Source organism: Mesocricetus auratus, unplaced genomic scaffold (assembly GCF_017639785.1).
Source record: "Mesocricetus auratus isolate SY011 unplaced genomic scaffold, BCM_Maur_2.0 Super-Scaffold_100023, whole genome shotgun sequence".
In the NCBI taxonomy this organism is placed as follows: Eukaryota; Metazoa; Chordata; class Mammalia; order Rodentia; family Cricetidae; genus Mesocricetus; species Mesocricetus auratus.
Genome location: NW_024429204.1, coordinates 26,983,617 through 27,002,937, shown reverse-complemented (window position 1 = coordinate 27,002,937; position 19,321 = coordinate 26,983,617). Strand labels below are relative to the sequence as shown.

At 41.7% G+C, this 19,321-nt stretch overlaps 1 long non-coding RNA gene across 1 annotated transcript; it reads left to right on the top strand.

Annotated features, from left to right (window-relative positions):
- Positions 1 to 7,371: 7,371 nt before the first annotated feature.
- LOC121133624 lies at positions 7,372 to 8,527 on the top strand. The gene is made up of 3 exons (XR_005870546.1): positions 7,372 to 7,498; positions 7,610 to 7,732; positions 8,283 to 8,527. It is a non-coding gene; the product is annotated as an uncharacterized LOC121133624 (long non-coding RNA).
- Positions 8,528 to 19,321: the final 10,794 nt, after the last annotated feature.

Sequence of the window (19,321 nt, the reverse complement as noted above, 5' to 3'; positions counted from 1 at the left end):
CTTGTTCCCTTCTGCACGCTCACAGTCCCCTTCCATTTGCATATAATGTAGGATATCTGATAAGTGCAAATGAGAACTACTTTGGGATTCCATATCACCCCAGTTAGAATGCTTACTCTTAAAAGCTACAAGTGGTGTTGAGGCTTGAGGAAGGAGAAATTCTTATTTAACGTTGGTGGAAACGCAAACTAGTATAACCATTATGGAGGTCAAGGTGTAGGTTTGTCTGAGATTTTTAAAAAAAATTGTATCTTCCATGTGACCCAGCTCTATCACCTTTGGGCATATATCCAAAGGACTTTTATATCCTCATAGAAAAAGTGTGCATTTGTGTTTATTGCTGCATTAAACTATTCACAATAGTAAGAAAATAAAATTGGCCTAAATATGCATCCACCAAGGAAAGTCCCTTTTGTGCCAAAGTTAAAGCAGACCCCCAAAGTCCCTCTCTGCTCTTGGTCCAGCCTCCAAGTATCCCTCTTAATCTCTAACAAGAAACCTCAAAAAGATATCTGGTGAATTAATCTAATATCATTGTTTGGTGAAAACTCAGATGAATGCATGAATACAGTGATCCATTGATGTGTTTTAGAAGCATCCAAAATTAGGGCTGTTACTGCAGCCAGACTTCCTTTTGTTTTGAGACATCATTTCTATATGTACTCAGGACAATGCTAAGACATATTCAGAGATTATCTAGAGTGCTTGATTGTTCCCCAAGGGGAAGCTTCCTCTTTCATATCTCCATTTGGTTATGGATTTCAAATTCAAAAGACACTTAGATTCAGGGACAGACACACTGAAGTCCAACCAATAGTCACGATTTTAAGGAAGGCAGGTATTGGGGGAGAGGGGACTTTGTTCATGAAGGAAGACGTGACGATTCAGCCATAGTGATGACCAACCATATGTTTAAGACATCATCGGAGCATGAGTGATGATAACTCCTTATAGCCCATAAAGTAGGAAATAGATTTTAAGCAGAGAGAGTTGTTTTCTATATTCTTCTAACAAAAGACAAAATACCAGATGGGAAAGATGGGCTCCATGCCCCACACCTTTCTGAAGAGCTATTTGGAGTTGATAGTTGCTGGGGGAGAGAGAACCACTCTTTTTCAAATTTTATTTTTAATTAAAATATGACATTTCCCTCCTTCTCTCCTGTCTAATCCCACACTCTCGAATTCATAGCCTCGGTTTCTTCTTTAATTACTATTGCTGCAAATGTACATAAATGAATAAATACATAATAGAACCTGCTGAGTCTATTCAGAGTTGCCCATGTCTACTGGTAGGGTACCCATGACCCAGCCAATGACTCTATATTCAAGTACATATGGGCAGCATAAATTGTATTGAATAAGTTAATTTTTTAAAGACATGATGCTGGGAGTGGGAATTATTGAGGGGGATATAAGAGGATATGGATGGAGAGAAATTTGGATAGATACAATCAGATTTCATTGTTTATGTGTATAAAATTCTAAAGAATAAATAATACTGCAAAATAATGACCTATGCATACTTTGTCTTTTTAGAAGGAACAGGTAGAGCTTTTCATTGAGAATAATTCAAAATTATTAATTTGATAACTCCTTTCAGCTTACCAATGATTGTTAATACTTCAAATCCAGGCCAAAATGTTTAACACAGCTCTTTGATATATTTCCATGATGCACCTTTTTAGGACATGCAGCCTCAGTGGTGACTCTAAGTCTCCTTCTAAAATACATGCTGCCGCTTTAGTACATTGTGGAGTCAGGCAAGGGGGCACGGAATGATGGAGTATGTTGTGTTACTGTCAATATTTAGGGAACTTTCTCCAGACATGTAAGTGGCACAGAGGTAAGCCATGTGAAAAATCTAGGTGAAAACATTCCTAGCAAAAGGATTTACAAGGACAAAGCCCTAGGTGATATCAGCATAACTACTGAATATTAAAAGACATAAATGAATTGATAAATATGAGCTATTATTACATGGCATGGCTACAACACATATTAGCATCTTTCATAAATGTTCATTGAATATGCAAACTGTCGCCTAGGATGAAGAGTAGCATGCCAATAAATGTAGAATTTCTAATATGGACCAGGAACTAATATGATCTAGATATGTTCCAAATTTTGGGGGCTCACATCTCCAATGCTTATTAGCTATGAGGCCCCGGGCAAGAGACTTATTCTCTCTGTGGCTGATATTCTCATTTGCAAAAGAAGGGGGCTAATGCAGGGCCATCTTTCTAGGGCAGTAAGAATTAAAGGAGTCAATCTATGTGAGGCAATTACAGCAGCATCTGGCACTTGTCAACCTTCTCCATGTTTTTTCAATAGTTTTCTTACAGATGAGGATACCTGAAACTGGATGGGTAGAGAAGCTTGCCCCTGGCAGCCCCGCCAATGAAAACAGGCCCAAGAAATAGGAAGTTAGATGTTTCCAATGGCAAAGCCCCTGTGACTTCCTGAGCATACAGTCCACCAGAATGAGAGGATAGCCACGCAATGTACCAGTACCCTGTGCCTCTCTACCCAGCCCCCAGGGGGATGGGCTTGATTGCAGACTCACAAGAACAACTCTTCAGTGGTGTTTTCCTCATCTGGATTTCTGAACTGGTTCTCATCCTCTGGTACAATGCAGCATGAGCATCCTCTGAATGGATTCTTGAAAGCTTCAGTATAAAAGGTCTGTGTTTAGCTTGAAAAAAAATCACCCAGTGCTTTTGTGCAAGCACCAATTCCCCTCCAGTCCCTACTCACTAGGTGATGATTGCCACTTAAAGTCTTCTATCCCCTGTCTCCAAGAGAACCCCACATTTACTTCCTGGTTGTCAAAGGACTTAAAGCTTAGGACCTGAATGACTTACACCCACACAGAGGCACCCCATGCTTCCAGCAAAGAGTGTGTAGCAAATCCTTAATTCTGACATACGTTATTTAATTCTATTTCTGATGACTTTAAATCACAGTTTCTATGTGCTGTTCTGTCTCAGCAGATGGCAAACGGACCATTCTTTCTCCATCTGGAGCTGGCTCGGTGGCTATTTTTGGCTTGAGAGTTTGATGATGGGGAATAAAAAGGGAAATTTTGGGTTCTGCTGGTCGTTATCTTTCTAGCCATGGGCCCGCCTTCCTTTTCATCTTACTTGCTGTATGGAGGTCAATGTTCATGTCTTTGTGTTTCAAATCTATGTTATCCTCAACATGCAGCTTTCTTGTGATTATTTAGAAACAACAGGCTTAAAAAAGTGAAGGACAGGAAAAGATTGAAAGAAAGACTTCATGACTACAATAGTTTCAGAAAACAAATATTTCATAATAACATACTTTGCCTGTTGCAAATTGGTTTGGAATTAGTTTACTCATCAAAATGCCAAAAGACAAACGGGACCTCAAAAAAGAGGAATGTGAAATTTGTCTATTTGCAAACACACTCAAATGTGTCTGGCTGTGAGGGCACGTGCTTCCCACCAGCTCATTATGACAAATTTATTTCACAAAGCTGTCCTTTCTGATGAGCTGTTGGTAGACAGGGAAAGAAGCTTAGGTCAGAGAAGAGTAGTTACAGAACGAGGCATCTACAAGAGACCTCACAGAGCTTCTCATCCAAGACACTGAGGTTGCAGTTGGATAGATAAGGCTTTTGTGGCTTAGCCAAAAATCTCAGCAGCTTGGGAAGGGCATAGACCAGGACAGAACCCTGTCAAGGCTCATTTTGTCATGGTGTGCTCATGAGCTGACATCAAAGATGACATACATGATTTTTATTATAGTTTTCAAAAGCGATGAGGATCTAAGACACCATTAAAGAGAAAACAGGCTCATCACTTCAGGTACAGACAAATCTAGCATTTCATCTAATGGCTTTCAAATTCTGTTCCATGGCATTTAGCATTCTTCAGCAGTATCCTGGAGAATACCAGAGAGGAAACAATGGGCCTCAATGGCTAGCATTCTAGCAGAACTCTCCCTCCCAAAAGTCATTATTAAACCAGAACTCTGCTTTCTTCATCATTTGCTCTATTTCATATACATGTGCACATACACGCATACATGCATGTATACATGCACACACACGGATGAACACATACATGCATACATATGTACATACAATCAAATAAGCAGTCAGGACCAAAGAATATCAAGATAGGGTGATTGGTGTCCCCTCCCTTGTGGATCACCTCTCCCATTGTCAGCTTTACTCAGCCGTCTTCAGTTCTTCATGTAGGGTTGAGGCCTCATGGCTTTATCCACACATAGTTTGACTTATCTCTCGGTCCCATCCTTGCTCAGATCATGTTTGGGCAGTCTTATTAGATTGTATGGATGTAGCTTCTGATGTTACCAGGAGACACAATCTCATAGTAAACTCCCTGATCTTGTGGCTTTTACCATCTTTCTGTTTCCACTTCTGTGCCCTGAACCTTAGATGTTTGTTAGATGGATCCACTGAGACACTTAACAATGAATTAAAAAGGGGGTCGTTGATTTGAATGACAGCAGAGAGGTGGTATATGTGGAGGTTTGGAGGAAGGAAGGGGAAGGGAGAAATGCTGTAATTAATATAAAAATAAGAGGGAGGGAGTGGCAGATGAGAACATAAGGGAACAGAATGGTCAAGGGGGAAGGAATGGAGAGGGAGAGCACTGAAATATCTTAATAGAGCGAGCCACTATGGGCTTAGGGAGGAACCTGGTGCCAGGGAAATTCCCAAGAATATGCAAGGTTGACCTCAGCTAAGACTCCTAGTGTTAGTGGCGAGGGTGTCTGAACTGGCATTTTCCTGTAACCAGATTGGTAACTCCCCTATCATCATAGCGCCTTCATCCAGTAATTAATGAGGCCAGATCCAGAGATCCACAACCAAGAACCAGGCTGAGCTCCAGGAATCCAGCCAGAGAGAGGCAGGAACTGGGCTCTCCATATGTGGGAGACAGTTGTAAAGCTTGGGTTATCTGACAGTATGACCAGGTGCAAGAGATAGCTTGTTAGAGCCCTACGAGGGGATGCCATGCTCAGTCTTAATTCGGGAGGGAGGGACTTTGTCCTTCCCCAATTTAATGTGCCAGACTTTACCTATTAGGAGGAATGGATTAAGGCTGGGCTGGGGGAAGTGAGGGAGGCTGGGTGGGAGGGGGTACTTTGTTTGGAATGTAAAATCAAATTTAAAAAATTAATAAAAAAGAGAAAAAATTAAAAAAAATAATTGGGTTTCACTGGCATTTTTTTGCAGCTGAACCATTACATATTTTTTTTCTCAAAAGTACTGGTGGAGCTAATGGGGACGCCTTAGAAGGACTCACTCACCTGCTGATGGGGACGCCTTAGAAGGACTCACTTGCTAATGGGTTTGCCTTAGAAGGACACTCTAGCAAGTGCTGGAAATCTAAAAGGTACTGAGGAGTCACATGAATCTGGAGGGGGAGTGTAGTATTCAGTCTGAGATTAGCAAGGGATGGGCAAGAAGCATTGCTTCTGTCTTCTTAAAGAAAAAGTACAGCCTTTTCTGAAGTGTCAGGGGACCCCGTTTCTGGCAGCTCTGTATTACATAGAGACAGAATCACAGACACAGTCTGATGGAGAAAGTTCTTTAAAGATGGAGCTAGTATCTCCATTAAGACTGCTCATGTAATTACCATAGCTTCCAGACTTCAGTCACAGAATCTGCTAAGACAGTGGAGAAACTCATGGAAAACATCCTCAAAGTCTTCCTGAGTCATAGCTGCTCCTTTTCTTCTCTTGTTTCTATTATTAGGGACCATCGAGGTCCTCAGATCTGTGGGTTTATACTTTTCATCATATTAGGGAAAACTTCAACTGTTGTATCTTCAAGGTTTTCTTTTATTTCCAAATTATTTAGGGACTCAAATGTGTATGAAGTTAGACATGAATACTGGTACTTTCTTCTTAGTCTTTTTGGGTACACAGAGACACAGACACACGCACACACACACAGAGAGAGAGAGAGAGAGACAGAGAGAGAGACAGAGAGAGAGACAGAGAGACAGAGAGAGACAGAGAGACAGAGAGACAGAGAGGCAGAGAGAGAGACAGAGAGAGACATAGAGAGAGACAGAGAGACAGAGAGACAGAGAGAGAGGCAGAGAGAGAGAGACAGAGAGAGAGACAGAGAGAGAGACAGAGAGAGAGAGAATGGAGTTACAGCCATCCTAATCTTTTCACACGTATTTCTGGGATTTGAACTCAGGTCCTCCTACTTGTAGAACAAATTTTGTTGCCTACTGAGCCATCTAGTGTCTGCCATCACAAGCAGGTTCCCTTTGACAATGACAAACACATCATTGCTTTTTTCACATCTATTTTCCTTGTCACTTTTGGATGCGTTAGTCTTTGTGACATCAGTCTGGTATTTAGAAACATCTTCCTTATTTCTATGAAATATCTTTATGTCAGACTATAGGGAATGTAGTTAATAACAGCTCTCAATATCTTTGGTATCAATTGCTACACCCGAATATAGTAAGGTCCATTGATATTGGGGAATGTTACTTTTCCTTATGTGTTGAATTTCCTGTTTTCCTGCATATTCTTGATATTTCTCTGTATTCCATGCATTCTGGAGTTTACTTAGTGAATACAATGTTATCACTTTGTTCCTAGAAATACTCTCCAGCTCTCCTTTTAATTTTAATTTTTTGGAAGTTGCACACATTGGATATAATTTCTTTTCCTTTTTTTGGTAAGAAAATAGTTTCTTGCACTGAGACCTCTTGAGAGGGATTGGAGCAGTTGTTAGTCTAACGCTCATTATTACTCACTAAGGAGGCCACAACCTTCTGTGGATTCTATCCAACACACTGGAACCAATAACGTTCCACAGCCTGACTGGAGGTTCTGTGCCCTGTTCCCAACCCTGGGTTGAGCAGTGGGCACTGTCCCTATCCTTTCTCCCAGCTGACTTTCTCCAGGTTCCTGCTTATTCCCTCACTGCATATGCTCACCCGAGCCCGGGAGGCCCTCTGCAGATCTACACACTATTTCTCTCCATTCAGCTCTTCCCCTACCTCAGCCTCTCTCCTGAGATTTGAAAGCACCATCATCTCCCCCAACTTGGAACTCTCTCTTCTTAGTCCAACATGTTTATGCGGAATAGGTTGACTACTAAGCAGTGAGCACCGCAGGGCGGATCTCTTGCCTCCGGCAAGTGTTCCTTTTCCTGCTGTAAGGTCCTTAGCAACAGAGACCATGTGAAAACTTGGTGCTGCCACTCAGCCCACGCTCACTGTTTGGCTTTCAGAGTCTAATCAAAACACTAGCGACGGAACCTCGAATCCCTTCCAAACCTCACATTCTAGGGCTCTCTCCTTCCTGGGGTGATGGACTGGAGTCAGAGTTCTTCCTTCGGATTCCTCTGCCCATTGTCAAGCAGGGATCTTCTGCGGTTCTACCGTTGACGGCCACAGTCCTCCTGGGGCCTGAGGGCCATCCCTGCATCGATGCTTCTCTATGATCATCTCAGAATCCGTGGAAACTAAATAACGGTGTTCCCTTTTCTTCCCATTTCAGTTGTTTCAATTTCAATTTCAATGCTGTATTTGTTTGTGTCTCACCTTTAAAACTCATGACTGCTAATTCATTTCACTATCAAACAGTCGTGTCCGGCACAATATTCATCAAATGGAAATGATACCGAAGTGTTGGTTAAAATGATAGATTCCTTAAAACAGCTTACTGATTTTCATTTTTTAATGGAAGATAATTGATATTTGATCCTGGTAAGTGTCGGTGCTGTGTTTCAGGAGAGACACAGTTTGGTTTTCCATGCTCCACCATAGGCAGGGTAGATAAGAAGGCATGAATTGGGCAGTTTCTACTGTCTTATCAAATAGGGACTGAATGGGTGTGCAAATTCTCATCCAGACTTTTCTATTTCCAACAGGCTCTGTCCTTTATATGAAATTGTTTTTTTAAACTCATAGTCTGTTTTAAAGTATCTGAGATTTTAGGTGACCTCTTTCTGATTGAGAGATTGAAGTCTATCTGCACAGTAGCCAATGATTTCAATTTCTCATGTAAACATGAAGAAATACAGTTTAAAAAATATAGTTTCCATGACAAAATCTTTCTCTTTATATCTTGACAACAAGAACAGCTACTGGCTCCTTGCCACGCTGAGAATTCAGAATCCAATTAAACTAGGCAATTTTAATTGACTTAATTAAAGAACAGTTCTTTAAATTGAGCAGGAGAGTGGGTTTAAATAATCCTAAATAGATTAAAATATTGCAAAACCAGAGTAAGAGAACACCCATCTCTATTTCACAGGAATGTTTCAAGTATAACCAGACATCCTCTTGCTTTTGTTCCCTTGAAGAAGATTCTAGTTGGGACTGGAGAGATGCCTCGGGGATTAACAGCGCACACTGCTCCAAGTATCCCTGTTGGGTGGCTCACAACCTTTGATAACTAAAGCATACAGGGTATTCTGATGTCTTTTTCCTCAGTAGGTATCTATAAACACATGTGTGTACATCACTCCCCACACCTGTTAATTTTAAAACATAACAAAATAAACCTCATTGGAAAAGAAGATTATGGTTCATCTAAGTAGAGTTTTGTGTTCAAGTCATACTTGTTGCTTCAATGCTGGGTTTGTTGGGGTCCTTTATTTAAAGTTACAATAGTAGTGGGGAGGGGTGAGTGGAAGGATTTATATCCCTATTTATATATACACTCTGGGTCATATTTTGTTTGTAATACTGAAGCCTTCTTTTTCACTTAGCATGATAATAAAATATCTTCCATTGTTGCTTACAATATCTTTATGCCCATCATTTCTAGTAGTCACACATCGTTCCCTTGAATAGAGCTTCCATGTTCACTAGCTTATACAGTATGGTACTGCTCTTTGTAATGTTAAATCTGATTAGCATAGGCAACTTCGTATCTTTCAAGTTATAGCCAACTATCCCTTCTATGTTGTGGGGGCATTCTGTACTGGGGCCAGAAGATAACTTAGTGGCTAATGTGCTTGATGGGTAATACAGTCAACCTTTGTTGGAGCTCTGCAATTCATAAAAGGGGAAGAAGAGAACAGACTCCACAGAGTTGTCCACTGGCCTCCACATGTGATCCATGGCACCCCTGCTCCCTAAACTTTCCATTATATCCATAAAATTACAATAAACAAAAGCTTTTAAAAATTAGCTGCAGTGTGTGCATTCAGGGAAGGTAACATTAGACCCTTTCAGGTCTATAGCAAGTGTCTCTTACCCTAGAGGACTGATTGGCTTCCATGTCTTGGGAACGGGGAGCATTATAGCAGAGAGACCCGCTTGGCTGCTGGATATTATATAGGCTCCACTCCTAGTTCTGGCTCTGGAAGAATGGCAAAGGGATGGTTCCAAACAATCCATCATCCCTTCTGCTTCTGTTGATGTATAACATCCTTTCCAGGCCTTGGCAATCCAGGGCAGCTAGCTCCTTAATTCAGTGTTCCACCCCTAAGCTCTGTAGAGTGATCAAGACAGAACTGCCTGGCTTCTTCTGTGCCTGTAGATATTTGGATGGTTGGCTTGTTTCTTTTTAATTCAGTACTCCATCCCTATGCTCTGTAGAGCAATTACGACCGAACTGCCAGACTTCTTCTGTGCCTGTGGATATTTGGATGGTTGGCTTATTTCTTTGTCATCATTGGACTTGGTATTCTAGGACAAGCATGACGTTTCGCTACAGGTTGGACATCCCTAATATGAAAATATAAAATTCCCAATACTTCAAAGTCTACTGCTGTTTGAGGGTTGACATGATGCTGTAACTGGAAGATCCCATGCAATTAAACTAGTCCAGGTGCAAAATTATTTGAAGTAGCCTACCAACATGCCCCAGGCTATATACATTAGGTGCATATAAAGCTATCTCATTAGCCTATGTGAATAGACTAAAACTCAAATTATTTTGTATAATGGATATCCATTATATTTGGATTTAGCAATGCTTGAGAAATTTTACAAGTATTCTTCTCTATAAACTGTATCAACATGGTTTGAGGAATGGAGATGAGGCACATTACCCTTGAATGGTCTCTTTAGAACATTATCAAATATGCATTGACTCACTATCACTCATGGGCCTGTGTTAGAATTCTGCAGTGGACAGGGTTCATAATGCCATCCTGGCTACTTTGCTTTGGAAGATGGGCAGTGGCATGATGTGATGGGGAAACTGGGGACTGGGGCTAAGGCTGCTTGAAACCGAACTGTTCTCCACCTCTTACTAACTCTGTATTTAGATTAGATGCTTGCCCTTGCTGGTTTCCAGCACTCTCATCACTGAAAGCGGTTCAGCTGGGAGGGTCCTGAGCACAGTGACTGTAAAATACCTGGTGTGCTGAGAAGCACTGTGAGTCCTTATCCAGGGTGTACACAGTAAAGTCATTGGGAACTCTGCCCTCAGACGTGAATTGAAAGACCATACATGTATCATTGGTTTTTTTTTTCAAACTCTCAAGGATTCTGTTTCTTTATTTGGAAAAACAATAATACCTTTCATAGCGATAGTGTGAAAGATGAAAGGAGATAATTGGTGTGTTGTGTGTAACCAAGTTCTTGAAATATTGTGCTAGCTGAGTGATTCGTATCATTACATGGTAATATTTTCTCCTCCTCTTCTTCAATTCAGACATTAGTATGTACCCCAGTGTGTTTTCCAATGCTAGATGCTTGTCAAGGAATGAATGGTGTGTGTCTCTTTGGCAAGCCTGTCTTTTCATAGTGGGAGGAGGTGGTTGTTAATCTGTAGATGTCAAAAACATATGTAATAATAGACACTAATCCTAAAGAAATCCTTTTTACTAACAGAATTTTGGTGCTTTTTCTAAAGCCAAAGTTACCTTTAGATGGCTGAAGCATTCCTGATTAATTCCCCCTTTCCATAAGCTGAGGAGTTTTGACATTGAAAATGAAAGGTTGTAAGAAGAAAGACTGTGTATCTCTATGTGTAAGTGTGTATGTGTATATACAAAATTAGGTGTGCACAAAGAAAGGTAGATAACGAATACACGGCCACTGCAGGTGCCTGGGTACGTAGATAGGTAAGCACCACACGGAGTCACATAAAGAAGATATGAATGGGGTTAGGAGACAGCTCAGTGAGTAATGCGTTTGCAGTGCAAGTAAAAGTATTGACGTCAGATCCCCAACATTCATGTAAAAGTTTTTATGGCAGCTCCAACCTTTAATTCCAGCAGCAGGATGTGGAAAGAGAAGAACCCCGTGGGTTTGCTGGCCATCTGCTCTAACCAATTGGTGATCTCCAGATTCAGTGTGAGACCCTGTCTCTTAAAATTAAGGTGAAGACTAATAGGGGAAAACACCTAATGATGACCTCTGGTTTTCACATGGACAGCTGCACTTGCACACACACACACACACACACATGCACACACACGGGCACACACACACTCGGGCACACACACGGGCACACAGGCACATGAACATACAGCTGTCATAGAGGCTTGCATGTAGTTACCCAGATCATGAAATTATTACATCATAAACCTCTCTATCACCTTCTCCCTCTTAAAAATTAGACTTCTGTGTGCAAGTATGGCTTGCTACTCTCAAGGGAGTTAAGTACTCACTAGCCCAGTGCCCATATGACTTAATTATCTCCAGTCTACATTGTAGGCACATCTATAGTGTGTTGTGTTTTTAATCTAATCAAGTTGATAGTAAAGATTAACAATCATAAGCAGCAAGAGTTAATCTTTTGCTAAAGCTGTTGTAAGAAGGAAACTGCAATACAACCATAAGAAAACTTCATAGCATCACTCATTTTCACAGTATCCCCATTAAATAGACATATTTGTGGGTTGAGACTTTGAACTGACATTGACTAGAGGTAGTGGGTACCTTTGTAACTAGTGAAATGCTATAGATTTCCACAATGCAGTGGATCACAGCTACTATAATTTTCAACTCTAGATAAGGTAATAAAATATGAGCTAACATGCAAAATCAAAGAGGAACCATATTAATGAACAAAAATGGCAATAAAAACTGCATGTTTGACAATGTCAGAGGCTCTTCCAGAAGAAAGGGTTAACTCAAATGCAGTTGGTTACCAGTGTCATGATTGCTATGAAAACCAATAATATGATAGCTTTAAAGATGCGATTGTCACTTTCAACTACAGGGCAGTGTGTTGCAAGATAACACTTGTCCTTTTAGCACCCTACCCAACTGCCCGTTATTGCTTTGAAGATAGTAATCAGAGCTAGTAGCAACATGGACAGAAAAGGAAATTGTAGTCCCCTCTCCAAGAACAAGTATATTTTCAAGAGATAGTCTAGATATTTGTAGGGAAGAAGAGAGCATCTATGGGGAGGCATATCTTGGAGTATTCTACCCAGAAAGGAAATGTAACGCTGAATAGGCAATAACTCATTAACAAACGATACTGCCTTGGTAACTGTAATATTACTGTAAAGAGACACCATGACCAAGGCAACTCTTATAAAATAAAGCATTTGTTTGCAGGTAGTTCTGAGGTTTAGGTCATTACCATGATGGTGGGGAGCATGGTGCTGTAGCAGTAGCTGAGAGCTACACACACACACACACACACACACACACACACACACACACAGGGGAGGGGCACCTGGGGCTGGCATGGGCTTTTCAAACCTCAAAGCTCAAGCTCCCTTCCCAGTGTCACACTTCCTCCAACAAGGCCACAACTCCCAACCCTTCTAAACCTTTCAAATAGCACCATTCCCTAGTGACTAAGTATTCAAACATTTGAAACAATGGGGCCATCTTGTTCAAACTGCTACAGCCAGTAATCTGTTGCTTATGACGATATTCTAGAACAGCATTTGAAACTACCTCTAGTGGCAAGGAAGTGATCAAAGTAGAGATCAGTTTCCCTCTTATGCTACCCGTAAGAGTCAAAACGCCAAGAGGATGATAGAATGGATTTGTCACACTATTCGAGAATCCATCATCTGATTATATTTCCCAGAAATCCAGAGGATAGCTTTTCTACTAGGTTGATAAGGAGTTCAGTGGTAAAAGATCCATGAATACTTCTGGATCCTGTGGAATGACTCCTTCTCTTTCAGGTGCGGTTAAGAAAGGGCTAGAGGACATCACAAGAACAATATCCACAGAACTGACTAAGTAGGACACACAGGGACAGAAGTGACAGTCGTGGAACCTGCATGGGTCTGCTCCAGGCCCTCTGCATATGTTTTGGTTGTGTAGCTGGGTGTTCTTATGGGACTCCTAACAGTGGGAGTGGGGCTGTCTCTGGCTCATTTGCCTGAACTTAGGACCCTTTTCCTCCTACTGGGTTGCCTCATCTAGCCTTCACATAAGGTTTGTGCCTCGTATCACTGGATTTTGCTATTCTGTGTTTGATTAGTATCCCTGGAAGGCCTGATCTCTCTCTCTCTTTTTTTAGAGGAATAGTGGTTCTGGAGGAGAGGGGAAGTGTGGGGAGGGCCTGGGAAAAATGGAAGGGTGGGGAAACTGCAGTCGGGGTGTAATGTTTGAGAGAAGAACAACAACAAAAAATCTGATTCTTGTACTAGAATTTAACTTCCTAGTATCTTAGAGGGATAGCAGAGCCCACCTTATAAAACCTATCATTCATAAACAAGGCTGACAAAATGGGCATTACAATTAGACTAGCAATAATGGTGTATTGAATGGCAGGAATTGAAGACTATGGTTAAGAGGTAACCTAAGAAGGAGATTACAAAGTAACTACCAAGGTATTACTAGGCTTCTGCTAATTAAAGACTGACATTAAATACCAAAAATTTAAATTACAGGGTTCTTCCCATTTTCTAGATTTAACATCGTTCATAACTCATGGCTAGATTCTCAGAAAATATTGTCACTGACATCAAATCTATGTAAAATTAGTACATATAATAATTCGTCTTCCACCCCTTCCACAGAAAGAAATCTGTTGCTTTTTCCTGAATATGTACTGGGGAGATGAATAGCACTTATGATTTGAAGACTGCTGATTATAGGTTCTAAACTGTCATTAATGCCAGGGAAACTAGATGCCATTTTTGTCCACTGGTTATGGCATTAATGAGACTTAATATAAGCTATGCGTGAGTTAGATTCACTCTGATCTTTCCAAATAATATATACAATGAGTTCACACATTGTGATTTCACTCTGCAGTTTAGCATTAACAATGGGTGATTCTTGATATGGAGTTAATCTCCCTCACATCTTAAATTACAGAATTTTTTACTAGCAGAGATAAATCTGTAAATCCTGTCAACAAAAAGCAAGGGTGATGTAAAGAATAAAGCCATATACATTCTGTCTCATAACCATGTCCTCTTTATGTCTCTGGTGGTAGTTGAAATACATAATAGGCACAGCCAAGCAGAGTCTCTGAAGCTGACCCTAACTTCACAAACCAAAACAGCTAAATCAGAGTCAGCAAGTAATCCCTGTATGGCTGATAAATAGATTAATGTTGTCCCATCCCCCATCTTTATCTGTGATATAGAAAGTGTCTGCTACTGTGCTAGCTACATTTATATAGCTGTGACCAAAATCCTAATAGTGACAATTTAAGACAGGAAATAATTATCTGGATCATATACTTCGAGGTGTCAATCCATCTTGATAGAAAAGACATGGTATAACCAGGTGGTTAAGAACACGATAACCAGGAAGTGGAGTAATGGAGGATGGAGAAGGAGGTCATGGCAAGATGCAGCCACAACGATCTGCTTCCTCGAACTTTTCACCACCTGCTTATAGCGCCATCATCCTATGACTCCATCAAGGAATTCATCCACTGATTAGGTCCCAGTCCCTGAGATCCCATCACTTCCAATGTGTCCATCTGCAAGCAACACATCCCAACACAAGAGCCTGTGGGAAACATTCCACACAGAAATCACAATTGTACTGTTGACTGTACATCAACAAACTCTGTCAGTAGATGTAGATCTGAGGCAGAGAGCGGGCATTAGCATTCCCAGGGCAATGATACTCTTGATTGCCCATCAACAGTGTCCCCATTGGCAGATGAGGACTGGAGACACAGGACAGGAGGGAGCACTCCCAGGGGAAATCTTTAACCAATAAATGTAGGTATTTGGGGTATCAATTCACGGGCCACTCATTCTTTGGAGGTGAAATTCTGAAGCACATTTGCCATAGTTGTTCCATCAGTTCCCAGAAAGACAAATCTCCAGTATCCCACAGTGGCTCAACAGCAGAACATATTGACTTCTCTTCCATTCTGGTAGCATTTTCTCTAGGATCTCAAGTCAACGAATCTGATGGGATGAGTTGGGTTCATAGAAAAGGCTCAAGGGAGGTTAGGGAAGGGGGAAATGATGTAATTATATTTGAATGAGAAATAAAAATATAGTCATATAGAAAGAAGAGATCCTGGCTAAAACTATGTCAGTGGGGGATGGATGAGCAAACTGTGGTACAAGCATACACTAGTGTAAAAATAAAACATCAAAGTCCATGTGATGCAGTTATAGGAGAGCTCGCCTATAACGATAGATAATATTTCTTTTTTTAAAATTTTACTTAACTTTTTACTCATGTTACTCCCAGTTCCCTCTCCCTCACCTCCTCCCCTGACCCTCAACTCCCAATTCCCCCACTCTATCCCCCCCTCGCTCCCCAGTGAGGGTAAGGCCTTCCATGGGGGATTTTCAAAGTCTGTCACATCATCCTGGGCAGGGTCTAGGCCTTCCCGATGTGTCCAGGCTGGGAGAGCATCCCTCCGTGTATAATTATTTGTTTTACTGTGGTGTGTGTGCGTGTGTGTGCGTGTGTGTGTCTATTTGTATGTGTGCGTGCGTGCGTGTGTGTGCGCGCGTGCGTGTGTGCGTGCGTGCGTGTGTGCGTGCGTGTGTGCGTGCGTGTGTGTTCGTGTGTGCATGCGTGCGCGTGTGTGCGTGCGTGCGTGTGTGTCTATTTGTGTGTGCCTGCGTGCGTGTGTGTGCGTGCGTGCGTGTGCGTGCGTGTGTGTGTCTATTTGTGTGTGTGTGTGTGCCTGTGCGTATTTGTTGTGGGTGCAGATGAGGTTGTGCAATGGCATGAGTGTGGAGGGCAGAAGACATCCCTGGGTGTTGGTCCTCTCCCTTCACTTTGTTTGAGAAAAGTCTGCTTGTTCCAGGTGAGCCGGCCCATGGCCCCTGGGGTTTCTCCTGTGTCTGCCTCCCATCTTATTACAGGTGCACTGGAATGCCAGAGCTTTTTTTCCCTTCATCTGGCTTTAAAAAGGTTCTGGGAATGGGAGCGTGGGTCCTCACACCTGTGCGGCAAGCCCCTTAGCCTCTGAATGTTCTCCCATAGCTCTTTAGGTTATTTTTTTAACGTTGTGGGGGAGCATGGTTATGTGGCAAGTAATAGGGAGATGATTACAAAGGACCAAGAGGAAACCTTTGGGGCTGGTGGATATCCTCATTGTTTTGATGACAGTGATGATCCCTATGGGTGTACATGTAGATAACCAGAGAAATACACACTGCCAACAGGAAAACACAAATTAGCATGCCAGTGGGAACACTGGATACCAACCCTGTGATGGAGTAGAAAAGCGGATCATTCCAGTTGCTGATGAGGATGCTCCCAAGTTCACAAGATAACTGTCACAGAAGAACCAAATATCTGATGGGGATTAAAGATGTTAGGTCTGGCATGAGCTGGTTCCTTGGAACTTATTCTCTATTGTGGGATGCCTTGTTCAGCCTTGATTCCAGAGGGGGGTGCTTTGTTGATTCCTATGGAAGGCCTTACCCTACCTGAATGGAGATGGAGGAGTTGAGGAGGGGTGAATAAAAGAGAGGTGGGGGAGGAAAATAGAGGGGAGGAGGAACAGGAAATTGTGGTTGGTATGTAAAATAAATAAAATTTAAACTATGTTAGGTCCGAGGCTGAAGAAATGGCTCAGTTAGCAAAGTGCTTGCTGTACAATCAGGAGGACCAGAGTTCAATCTCTAACACTCACTCAACAACAAGAACAACAAAATCCAGGTATCCCTGCCATTGTAGCACTAAGGAGGTAGAGACAGGAGGATCTCTGGGGTTTGTGGACTAGCCAGTCTAATCAAGTTGGTGAGCTCCAGGTTAAGTGAAGGACTCTATTTCAGAAAATGAGGTGGAACATTTAGAGAAAATGTTGACCAATGTTGCCCACATATATATAAGCACAAACACATTTCTGCCATGAATACATACACATATACAAAATATTAAATAAGCAATAAGGAAGTAGTATAGTCTATAGGTTTCATTGTGGGTCATTGGCTTATTAGGCCAAGTTGTGAAGAAGTGTGTTCAGTTGTAACAGTATTGGAGGGTCGCCTGTTTTCACAAAGTGTCCTATTGTGAGCAAGAAGGTAAAAGAGATATTCACATAATTCAGAGATGATACAGGGAATTTTGTTTGTCTAGAACTCATGTAAGAGATTCGAGATCAATGAAAAGTAAGAAAAGCATCTGAAGGGAGGCAGGCACAGCTGCAGAGAACTGGGGAGTCCACGGGTGGAAACTATCCTGGTAACCTCTGTCTTCTTGTGGGCCTGGCATACATAGGCACAAAGTGCACAATGATGTCCATTCTGATTTTCTCCAGCTTGAAATTGCAGTTGAAGGCTTTGGTGAGGGGTGGGGGGCAGGCTTGTACCAGGAGTTGGCAGTGAAAATCATCTCTGGCAAAAATCTTTGGATTTCGTTTAAGTGTGTATTAATCCTACTGCTTTAACTTGTACTGTTTAGGGCATTTCTGTTTTATTCAACTAGATATCACAATTTCATCACTGGGCTACAGTATGTCATCAATGTGGCACTCTAAGGATAAGAGGAATTAGCATAGGGCAATTTATAGTTCCAGAAAGAAATTATTTGAGTCCAAGAACTTCTAAACATTTTTGTAGAGGGATATGGATATTTTTATTTTCAGAGCAACTAGTAAATTGAAGCCTTCAGAAACTGACACTGATGCTGAAAACCACTCAAGGTGTTATTTCTGGTTTCCATTTGGTTTAGCAGAATTAATAGAAGATTCATTTTCTTGCACCTTTGATGGCATTCACTTTTATTGCCAATGTTCCTAAGAGCAAGAATCATTACGTTACTTAGATAATTAAGTCTTCCTGGGCTGAGCTCAGAAGTTGTTGTGATGGGATAAAGTTGTGCTTTAGAAGTATCAAATACACAAGTAACATCTAAGTAAGAGGGTCTGGGAGTGCAGGGCAACTGAAGGATGAAGACAGCAGTCCCAGTAGGTCACCGCTTTTCCTCCATCCTCAGTCGGAGTCATCCATCACTGCATGCCTGAAAAAGGCTGAGATCCCTCAATTCTTGCCCATGCCTTTGCTTGCCGCTGCCTCCCTAAACACCACAGTCATCAGCACGTTTGAGTGGCAACCCTCCTCTATCTCAGGTTTGTCTGGATGCCTTATGGATGCTTTAATTTGTGTTTGGCGAAAGACAACATGCATTTCAAGTAATACGAGGCTAAGAGTTCCAGAAGCCCACTTGCCTAGTGTTGTCAGGCAGAGAATGGACTGGCCACAGCACTGGGGACCTGAGTTCAGATCCCCATTCGTCCAGCTGATGTGTGAGCCCATCTAAGACATCTAGAGATTATGAGTCTGTTTATTGTGCTGCCAACAACTCAAATTCACTGAATAACTACTGAACACCTCCTATGAGAGAGGTGGTCAATTGGGAACAGTTAAAAAGAAGCAAAGTAGAGATTCTGCCTTATAACAGTCCAAGGTGAAAGACAATACTGGCTAAAAAATCAATGAAATGATTCCTAATGATGTTCTTCATTCTTCATAGATGACAGCTTTGTCCAGTTATCATCAAAGTGCTTTCCCTCGCAGCATATAGGAGTAGGTACAGGGACACACAGCCAGACATTTTGCAGAGAAAGAGTCTAAATGGGAGGGATCCATCAGGTCACTCTCCATGGCAATTGGGAAACTACGGAGAAGAGGGGGAGAAAAGACTGTAGGAGTCAGAGCAGATTGGAGGACACCAGGAAAACATGGTCAACCAGTTCAACTAAGCAGGACACACATGGGCTGAAATGGCAAACAAGGGTCTGCATCAGGTTCTCTGCATATATTTTGTGGCTATTAGGCTGATGCTTTTGTGGGATTCCTAACAGTGGGAGCAGGTGTGTCTCTGACTCTTTTACCTGCTCTTGAGACTCTTTTACTCCTATTGTGTTGCCTTGTCCAGCTTTGATAGGAAGCCTTTGCCTGATCTTTTTGTATCTTCTTTTTTCTTGTTTGGCTGTCATCTCTTGGAGGACTGCACTTTTCTCAAGAAGAAATGGATGGG